The 11,352-nt window shown below is 28.4% G+C and overlaps 1 pseudogene; it reads left to right on the forward strand.

The window, feature by feature from the left end:
- The first annotated feature begins 1,906 nt into the window (after positions 1-1,906).
- Positions 1,907-4,332, forward strand: LOC105620351 (annotated as a pseudogene).
- The last annotated feature ends 7,020 nt before the right edge of the window (positions 4,333-11,352 follow it).

Consider the following 11,352-nt stretch of genomic DNA (forward strand, 5'->3'; position numbering starts at 1 on the left):
TGCTGACGCCGTCAATTAGTGATGATAGAAATAGATGTGTGTGTGTGTGTGTGTGTGTGTGTGTGTGTGTGTGTGTGTGTGTGTTTTTATTAGTTCGATTTTTATAACATTAAAACTGGGAATAACACCATTCTAGAAATTGTTGATAAAAAACATATGTATGTTTAGTAAAAAAAAACTAATTGCATCATTTTTTTTAATATAAATGATAAAGTAAAAGAAATTACAATATATTTATAAAAATATAAATATAAATATAAATATAAAAAATATAAAAGAGATTGAATATTTAAAGTTTTAAATAAATAGAAAATTCAAAGTAAATAGATAATAAAATAATATAATGTACAAAATAAAATTTTGTGATAACTCTTGTAACATAAATAGTAAAAATCCTATCAGTAATTATTTTTATGAATGGAATATACATCAGATTGACATCAACATCTTCAAAACAATTATTTGTAAATAAAGAATATAAATAAGGAATTCATAAAAGGACAATGAAATTTTTTAAAGGAAAGCTAGCGCGATTCAGATTTTTCCAGATTTTTCACAAATCCCGCGATAAGCTATAATGGAAAAAGAATGATAAATGGATCATCACTAACGAACATCCCCACCAAATCAACAGATTAATAGACTCAGCAAGTAGTGAAGGAACTTAGTTAATTGACGATCAGCCGATCAGTACTGGTTTTGATCTTGTAGTATATCTCGACTTGAATGCGCAAACGAGAATTATCGAAGCGAAACAGGAAAATCCCCGCTCGATCTTATCTGTAAGAGAATAAAAAAGAGAAAAAGAAGAGAATTCCTATAAAACGAAATTAATTGGGGAAGAGTTACGTGCTAATACCATAAATAAACATGATATCCATCGGCTTATTCGTCTTTTTCCTCGCTTCAATAACAATCGATGCATGTGAGATATTAATTCGTTGCATTTGGACATTTTCATTTGAAAAAGAATATCTAATTTTTTCTTTAAGTTCTAACAGAAAATGTTTTTTGATATTTTTTATAAATCATGTATTGAGTTGTCCGGAAAGTTGTCAGTTTTGAAGGAAAATTGAAACGCAGAAGATTTAATTTCATTTATTAAATTTAAATCTTTTGCAGCACTAACTTTTCGGACAACCCAATACTTATTTTAAATCGTAGGGACACATTTGGTACAATTAATTAACATATATTAACAATTACTATATCTATCTAATTCTAATCACACATTTAGGCGCTTTTTCAGATAAATATTATTTAAGATATTTGTAATTATATACACTATGTAGTTTGAAAATGTGGGATTTATTCTAAACTTCGATAAGAACTTGAATTTTATGTATAAAAGTTGCTTAAGAAACATTAATTGATTGATTGAACAATAATTTATCGTTACAGAGAATAAGTGATGCTAATTACGTCAACATTCGCAAATATCCGGAGGTCATATTTATCTTGACAAGTTCAAGATCGCTTTCAGCAGAGACATTGCAGACTCTTAGAAATTTGCAATGTGGCTTCGAAGGCAGTGACCCGAAAGTTTGTTGCAGGTAATTAAATGTATAACAAATTAATTTATCTACAATAATATTATTTTTATATATGTATATAAAACTAATTTATTAAAGTCTAACCTAATAAAATAATGTTAATATAATCGATGATTTCTAATTAAAAAAAACAATTAATCCTTACTCTTCTAAGTGGGGTCTCTCTAGTTATCGAACGATTCCTATTCGTACAAATTTCTTTTGGTAATTATAAATTATAATTTTATTATTTTCCAAAATAAAGTACCGATATTTATTCTAGAAAGTATGCTGATGAATTTTTAAAGATTTTTTGAATTCTGAATTGGTGGAAAAAAAATATAGATAGATTTCTAGTGCCCCTGTTAGTATGGATGAGGCACCAAATTGTATCTAGTAGGGTAAGGATTAAATCTAATATAATTTAAAGCTAACTTAAAAAGTAAACGAAAAAATACAAAATTATGAATTATGTACAATATTATAAATTATAATTATAAATAAATACATATATCTTTCACGAATATGTTTTAGTAACTTTGTGTTGATAATTTTCTTATTTTTTGTTAATTATTTAAATATATTTAAAAAAGTTAAAAAATTATTGACTTAAACTGTACTCGTAAAATGTAAAATATTCTATTACATTCTGGAATAATAAAATCAGTATTTTATTGTTATCCAAGATTTTATTGCAATCAAAGTTCCTTTATGATTTTCTTTATTTTAGGTGTAATTTACAGTATTAAAAATATATTTTTCCAACCAAAGCAATGAAACCGTTTTCAATTTTGCAATATCTTTAATATACATTTGAAAACGTATTATTCCATATAAATGTATTTATTTGCAGAACATAATAAAATTCTTTACGACTTGATAATGTTCGTTATTATAACACACATTGTCAAATTTCCAATTCCATACAAAAATGTTAAATTCAAATGCTTTTCGATTTTTGTTAAATATTAATATAAATTTCGGTAATAGGCAATAACAATAAAGGTTCCAGATTCAGAAAATTCTCCAAATCCAGATGTGACAAATCATCCGAATCTACGTCTATTGAATCATATATTGTGTAGACCGATCAATGAATTGAAAATGATCAGCGATAACAAAACTGATATTTTCTAGTATCGTAGTAGGGTGGAGTTAATCTTATCGACTGGAAAGCTAAATCCAGAGTTCCGTTGTGGCGATACAATCATTAACTTTCGCTATTTCGCCGCTCATTGTGTCATCTTCCTTCCAGCGGGTAAAGAAAAAACTATAAAGTTATGTTGATATAAGTATGGCAAAAATTAAGTTAAATTTCTTTTAAACTTAAAAGAAATTTAAAATTAAATTAAAAAAATAATAATTTTTTCAGAAATTATATTTAAGAAGTCCATTTGTTCTCAATGGTGTTTCTCATAACTGGCATAAATTTATGTAATCGTTATTCTCCAGATCTACGACTGATAAGTGTCAGGATAGGAGATCATGACATAAGCAAGGAACGTGATTGTTATACGGATAACAATGAACGCGAGATCGTGTGTGCCAAGAGATATCAGGATTTCGATGTGGAGCTTTAATTTCATCATATGGAATACACGAAAACAAGTCTACAAAATGACATCGCGCTTATCAGGTTGAATAGTAATAGTAGTGAATTTCAAATAATATTCCTCATAATGTCAAACCCATCTGCCTCTTGGCACTGCGACGATACTACCTAACTAGCAAAAGGGTGAGAATGATCAATATAATTTCATTTATAATTAGAAAATAATATTAAAAGAAGTAGTAAAAGAATAATAAAAAAAGATTTACGAGTTACATTTATTTTATATCAAATTATTTAAATCTGCTATTCTGATTTAATAATATATAAATAGAAAAAGGAATATCTTAACGATTATTGTCCTGAAGGAAAAACAATTTTTATGAAAAGGTACAGAAAATCCATATAAATTAAGATAAGATCTCAGAAATTCTTAATTTTTCATAAATGTTCATAGTGGGAGGTAGAGTGAAATTTGATTTCTTAGATCTTACTAATTTTTTGTAGATACTCGTAGTGAGGCGTAGAGTAGTATTTGAGGGCTCTAGGTTTAAAAATTTCTAGGTTTTTCAAACAAACAATACCTCTCTACGTTCCATGAATATCTATAAAAAACTAATTTCTAACAATAAGATCTTTTGCCTCAATTCATGCAGATTTTCGTTAAAAGTTTTACTTATTAGTATCGTATTCTCTCTCTCTCTCTCTCTCTCTCTCTCTCTCTCTCTCTCTTCCTCTTTCACAAATTGAAATATTTAATGTATCTCTTCGAATTGATTTTATAGTCCATCAAATTTTTCCGAGAACTATTTTTTTCGCTTCTAAAAATTTTGATTCAGACGTATCTTTCGATTTTTATAAAGACTACTTCATTTCTATTTCAAAATTTCAGTTTTGATTATCATGTTATGATCGATTGGGTCACGACAGAGTTGGGTCCGCGCAGTCAAGAACTCCTACTCATGAAGCTGACACTAGTGGACAACAAATAGTGTAAAGAAATGTATAAGTCGACTACGCAGATCTCCTACAAGCAGCTACTTGCTGTCAGCGACCAAGAGAACGTGAATTTCTTTCGTCTCTGTCTTTCGGCAGACAGCGGCGGACCCCTGCAGTTGGTTTATATAAATGGTACAGAAGTACGCATGATTCAGTACGGCGTGATCACCTACGGACTGAATCAGCGCTGAAGGATTCCCTGGAGTCTATATCAATGTAGCCTACTACATATACTCTTTCTCAATACACTGACAGATTAAAGCGAAACTGAAATATTTCGGAATGAAGTCTTTCATATCGAATACTTTTAATCTCTATGCTCGGAATATGGTGACGCAAACGCGGTAATCTCAATTGTGAGAAGAGTAAGAATTAATTGTATGATAATGAGAATGAGAAAATAAATTTGTCGAGGAGATTGATAAATACATAAATAAAGAAAATTTATTTCAAAAGATTATTAAAACGAGTAATAAATATACTGACCAATTTCTTGTTCAGAAAACTGGAAATATTAAAATCGCGACATTTTTTTCTAAGAAGAAATTTACTTTTAAATTAATTTATTGTGTATAAAATAAAAATATCTCAATGACTCTATTGAAGATAATGTAATTATGTTTTCTTATTATTAATATTCTTCTTTCTTTTATCCTGATATTTCATTCTTATTTTTTCTTAAATATCGAAGCACGGGAGATCAGTGTATGATCAATGGCTAGGCGGGAACATGCATAAACGTACATTGGGAATAGGCCATCATTTACCTGAGACGCTATCATTGCGGTTTCGAAGACTCAAATCTTTGATGTGTTATGTCAAAAGTGCAAGTATCAATACCTGTCTAAGCGGTGTCGTGACAAACCCTGGGACTACATCAAGCTAAAATTTGAAATTTCCGAAAACTTCCAGATAGGCTTGACAAATAATTCATCGTTGTCGAACGACTACGCGACCTGTCGCGGAAGATTATTTGGTGGCAAACGTATCAACTCGACGAGTTTTCTTGGATGCTATTGGAAGATCAATAACATGAATAAAAATAAATTAATTATTAATTAATTATAGATGTAAAGTCTTAAATAAGTTATTATTTTATCATATGAAGTTAATTTTATAATTCAATGTAAATTATATTGTTAAAAGTACATATTTCTATACAGTATTTTTTTAATGATATTATAGCCAATGATAAAGTGACAACATGCGGCAGTTTTCTTAATACATAAGTAAATGCTACGTCTTTATTGCCGTTTACTGCGGCAAGAACAAGGACTTATCAATTAATTGACGCTTGTTCAGCATCCGCTTAGGCGAATACGACACTGACATCGACTGAGAGTGCGTGTCGAATGGTGAGAACCGGTATGTATCGATGATCTAATAATCGTAGGTGTGGAAGAACAAATCGCTTATGAATATTACCGATCCCTTTTGCGGCATCAACGTTATGATAATTTACGCATTACTGCGTCTCAGCCATGATGTGTCATTCACAAGATACATTAAGCCATCTGACTGCCATCCAATTCATCGCTCGGCGGTTTAAGTTCTTTTGTGAACGGTGGGGCAAGACGGAGATCCGCTCAATTTCGAATATTAAATTGAAGCTGACTTTGCCCTTGGCGAGCAAGAGTCTGTGTGATCAAATCTATATCTGCGCCGAAGTCCGACTATCGATGTAATCAGAGAGGCAAAGACTGGTATCGGATTGATTCGAATGGTCCCCTGATGGCTGTTGAGAAGGTCGCCGATCAGCAAGTAGGCGTTGAATCCTTTGGACCATTGTCCTGTGGCAGGAACGACCTGGTACACGAAAGTGTCAGACATTGTTGCCTGAATTCATAACAACATGAGGTCGCAAACAGAGACACATCGTTTATGATAAAATTAAGTTATCTCTTAACTATGTCTTAGTAATGATTTTTTTTTAATTTGTGAAGTTAAAATATATTTTATGAAATGATGTATTTCTGTAGTTCGAGCGTCTGGTAAAATTAGTTAGTTGTGAAAATTCATTTACATATTGTTAAAATAGGATATATTAATAATTTTGTCAAAGTTTCTCTGAACAAATTGATGAATAAAATGCGGCAAAAATTTTTTATTTATAATAAATAAGTTTTATTTGTATTAATTAAGTAAAAGAAGAAATTGTCATTATCAAAATAATAATTAATTACGTTTCTTATCTGTTTGCTATATATAAAAGGCTATGAACACTTAATAATATTAAGATATTAAGTGTATTTTACCTGTATTTATATTGACATTTTATAGCAATAAAATATTCTTAGTGAGCTTTATTAATACACGAAGTGCAATAAATTGAGAATAAAATCCATGATATTGACAATAAATGAAAAATTAATATCTATAAAGGAGTTAGCTTATTTCATAAGAACGATAATGTATAAAAAAAGTATTGTTTTACGTTTTTTAATAACACTAATAAAGATAAATTCAAATTTTTCCATAATTATATTGAATTAATAATTTATACCTTTTTCTTTTCTCGGCATATTATTCTCCTCTTTCTTTATTTATCAACATCGTTTGAATAATTTATTTGCATTTGAATTATAATAGTTTTTACAGTATTGTTATTTCTTTCTAATTACGCTATTTTCCTTAGTATTATCCTCATGTTTTCATAATGAAGTCACTCTTGTCATCATAATGTGAATCCTTATTTATTATGTAAGATATATATTTCTGAGAAACATCAATTTATCAATAAACTGCAACATTATTCATCCACATATTTCTAATATAAAAAATTAAACTAATTTCCTGGTAATTTTACCTTCTTTTGAAGAAAACGTTGTATAAAATTGCGATTTGATGAATTGCAAAATTATGTGATCAATTAAATCATTCAATATATTTATATTTTTTTTTTCAGAGTTATCAAAACAGTGGGGTCACTATAGAATATGACCTATTGACTGACTTTTAATATTGTAACAGTTATCCTGCGCAACTTCGAAAAGCATAATCAAGGACTATACTAAAAAATCAAATTCATTAATTAAAATACTTCATTAATTAAGATACCGTTAATAAATCATCAATATTATAAATTTTTATATTATTTGGAGAAAAAAACGACAATAGAAAAATTTCTCTTCGAACTTGCGCGAAAATAATACTTGAAAATTATAGTAGATGATTAATTGCTATTAATCATGTGTCATTAATTCGTTGACGTATTAATCTTCCGAAGTGAAATGCTTTTTCAATATCACTAGGGAAAGAAACTTCGCATTTTTGTTGCGGTCATAGATTACGACAATATGTTAAAAAAATTTTTGTTAAATTAATTAATAACAAATAAATAAAGAGATTTAATGCGTAGCGAACAATATCTTTGGTAGTCAGTTTGAAAAAAGATACTGATATTTCATCGTAATTTTCTTCAAGTGTCAATCTACAATTATATACACCTAATAGTTGCATATTTTAACAGAACAACATACATCCCTGCAAGAGTTCGATCACGCAACTATATTATCTTGGGAAATTCCCGGTGATGATGATTATAAAAATCATTGTTTATTCTTTATCAATCTTTTCTAACGAGATTCGTTGTAATTATCGTTTTTCAAACGAGAATAATCTTTAGTGTGTTACAATATCCAACTTTTTCTCTCTCCTTCCTTTTTATTTTAGTCTTTCTTTCTTTATACTTTCTTTCGCATATATTATCTCTTTGAGAAGAGATTCCTGCGCTGCTACTTTGCCTTTATCTTAATTTTATTTATAACATTTAATTTCTTTCCTAGAAGAAGCATTTTGATTTTATTTACGTTTTTATTTTAGTGAATGAATTTATGTTCCTTCCGAAAAATTATGCTGACGCCGTCAGCAATTAGGTGATGAGAGAAATAAATATATATATATTTTTTTATTTATTCCGATTTTCACGATTTTAGAACTGTGAATAACACAATTCTGGAAATTGTTATAAAACATATGTATATTTAGTGATCAAAACTAATTGCACAATTTTTTAAATATAAAAGAGTAAAAGAAATTACAATATTTATAAAAATATAAATATAAGAGATTGAATATTTGAAGTTTTAAATAAATACAAAAATTAAATTTCAAAATAAACACATAATAAAATAATATAATATTGTATAAGATAAAGTTTTGTGATAACTTTTTCAACATAAATCGTAAAAATCTTATCAGTAATATTATTTCTATGAATGTATGTTGACATCAACATTTTCAAAATATTAATTCGTATAAGTAAGGACAACTTTTTTTAAAGGAAAACTCGCGCGATTCAGATTTTTCTAGCATTTTACGAATCCCACGATAAGTTATAACTGGAAAAGAATAATGATGACAAATCATCACTAATGAACATCCCCACCGAATCAGCAGATTATTAGGCCCAGCAAGTAGGTAGTGGAAAAGCTTAGTTGATTGGCGATCAGTCGATCAGTACTGGTTTTGATCTGACTTGTGCATCTTGATTTGAATGTGCGACGAGAATCATCGGAGCGAAACAGGAAAATCTCCACTTGATCTGATCTGTAAGAAAGAAAAAGAGAGAAAGAAGAGAATTTCTATAAAGCGAGATTGATTGGCAAAAAGTTACATGCTAATATCACAAATAATGATGTTCATCGGCTTATTCGTCTTTTTCCTTGCTTTAACAGCAATCGATGCACATGAGTACTTCATTAGATGTCAATTCGTTACATTTAGGTATATTCACTTGAAAAGGAATATCTAGTCTTTTCTTTTTAAGGTAGTTCTAATAGTAAATCTTTTTTTGATATTTTTTTTAAATCATGCACTTATTTTTTAGATCGTAGGGACACATTCGTATAATTAATTAACATATATTAACAATTAAATGCATCTATCAATTTCTAATCATACGTTTATCAAGGCGCTTTTTCAAATAAATATTATTTGATAATCAATAAATATTATTTAAAATATTTTTAATTAATATACAATATGTAGTTTGAAAATGCAGGAAATGCATTTATTCCAAACTTCGAATTAAGATCCGAATTATATGTATAAAAAGTTTTGCTTAAGAAACATTAATTGATTAAATTGAACAATAATTTACAGAGAATAAATGTTCAAATAGTGATGCTAATTGCGTCAACATTCGCAAGTATCCGGAAATCATATCTATCTTGACAAGTTCAGACCAGCTTTCAGCAGAAACATTAAAAATCCTTAGAAATTTGCAATGTGTATGTTTCGAAGACAACGACCCGAAAGTTTGTTGCAGCCAGGTAATTGAATATAATGCATTAGTTTATCTATAATATAACGTTAAGTTAGAATTAATTTATTATAATCTAAATTAATAAATCTAAGTTAAAGTTACCTATCATAATATAATCGATATTCTTTAAGAAATACAATTAAATCTAATATTACTTAAAGCTAAAAAGTAAACGAATAAGTAAAAAATTATGAATTATGTTTTATAAATTATAACTAGATACATATTTTTCGCGAATATGTTGTAGCAATTTTGAATTGATAAGTTTGCTTCTCCATTTGTTTCTTATTCTTTGTTGATTATTTAAATATATTTATAAAAAGTTAAAAGATTATTAGCAGATTAATTATTGGTTTTCGTCGAAGACATCAGATTAATGCGTTAGGTTCGAAGTATTGTTCATCATTTTCTATGAAATATATCAAATTATACATCGCATGCTGTCATTGGTATATGTAATAATTGTACATACATCGCATGTTGTCATTAGTATATATAATAATCTAACAAAGATGTCGTTGTTGCGAACCGTTTAATAATTTTTTCAAATAATTTTGAAACAAATTTCTGTGAACTCGAGCTTTTCTTTATCGTGATCTTGTTGTTTTATTGGGATATTGACACAAGTTTTACTCATAAAATCTAAAATACTTTATTATATCCAATAACAATAAAAGTATTTTATTGTTATCCAAGATTTTATTGCAATCTAACTTCTTTTATGACTGTTTGACTTTTTTTATTTTAGGTGTAATATTAGAAATATACTTTTCCAAAACGAAGCAATGAAAACGTTTTTACGGTCAATTTTTAAATATTTTAATATTCATTCGAAAAAGCGCATTTCATGTTTATATATATTATTATTCATATTTATATATGTTTATATATATATATATATATATATATATAAAATAACTTTTTTCTTTAACTATTATAGATATTCGTCATTATAACATTGTTGAATTTCCGATTCTATACAAAAAAATACATTAAATTCAAGTGTTTTCAGTTTTTCCAATTTTTCTCATGTTAAATATTAATCTTTTTAATTATATACATTTGATAATAGGTACTAACAATAATGATAGAAGCTTCAAATCTAGAAAAACCATCAAATCCATTAGATGTGACGAACCCTCCGAATCTACGTCTATTGAATCATACATCGTGTGGGCCCATCAGTGATACGAAGTTAATCGATGACAACAAAACTAAAATTTTCCAATATCTGTGAATGGCGTTAATTTCATACGATATTGGAAAGCCCGATCCGGAGTTCCGTTGTGGCGGTACAGTCATCAATTCTCGCTACGTCCTCACCGCCGCTCATTGTGTCACTTTTCTTCCAACGGATAAGAAGAAAAAGTAAAATTATGTTGACATAAGTATGGCAAAAATTAAAATTACGTTGTAAAAAAAATGAAAAAAACTTGTAAAAAAATTTAAAATTTAATTTAAAAATAAAATTTGAAAGAAATTCTGAAGAAAGTCCGTTGTTCTCAATAGCTTTTCTTATAACTGGCATAAATTTAATTAATTTGTAATCGTTATTTTCCAGGTCTACGACTGATAGGTGTCAGGATAGGAAATTGCGACATAAGCAAGGAACATGACTGTTATACGGACCACGAAGTCGAGTGTGCCGAGAGGTATCAGGATTTCGGTGGAAAACGTCCAATTCCATTCGGAATACACGAGAAGAAAGCTACAAAATGACATCGCCCTAATCAGATTGAATACAGTGAATTTCAGATCTCATAATGTCAAACCCATTTGTCTGCCGTTTGGCACTGCGACAACATTACATCATAAAAAAGTGAGAATGATCAATATATACTTCCATTCATAATTAGTAATAATAAAAGAAGCAGCCAAAAAGATTTACGAATTACATTTATTTTATTTCAAATTATTTAAATCTGCTATTCTGATTTAACATTATAATTGGAAAAAGGAATTTCTAAATAATGTTTATCGCATTCTCTCTTCTCTCTCTCTCTCTC

The sequence above is a fragment of the Atta cephalotes genome (genome assembly GCF_000143395.1).
Source record: "Atta cephalotes unplaced genomic scaffold scaffold00025, whole genome shotgun sequence".
NCBI lineage: Eukaryota > Metazoa > Arthropoda > Insecta > Hymenoptera > Formicidae > Atta > Atta cephalotes.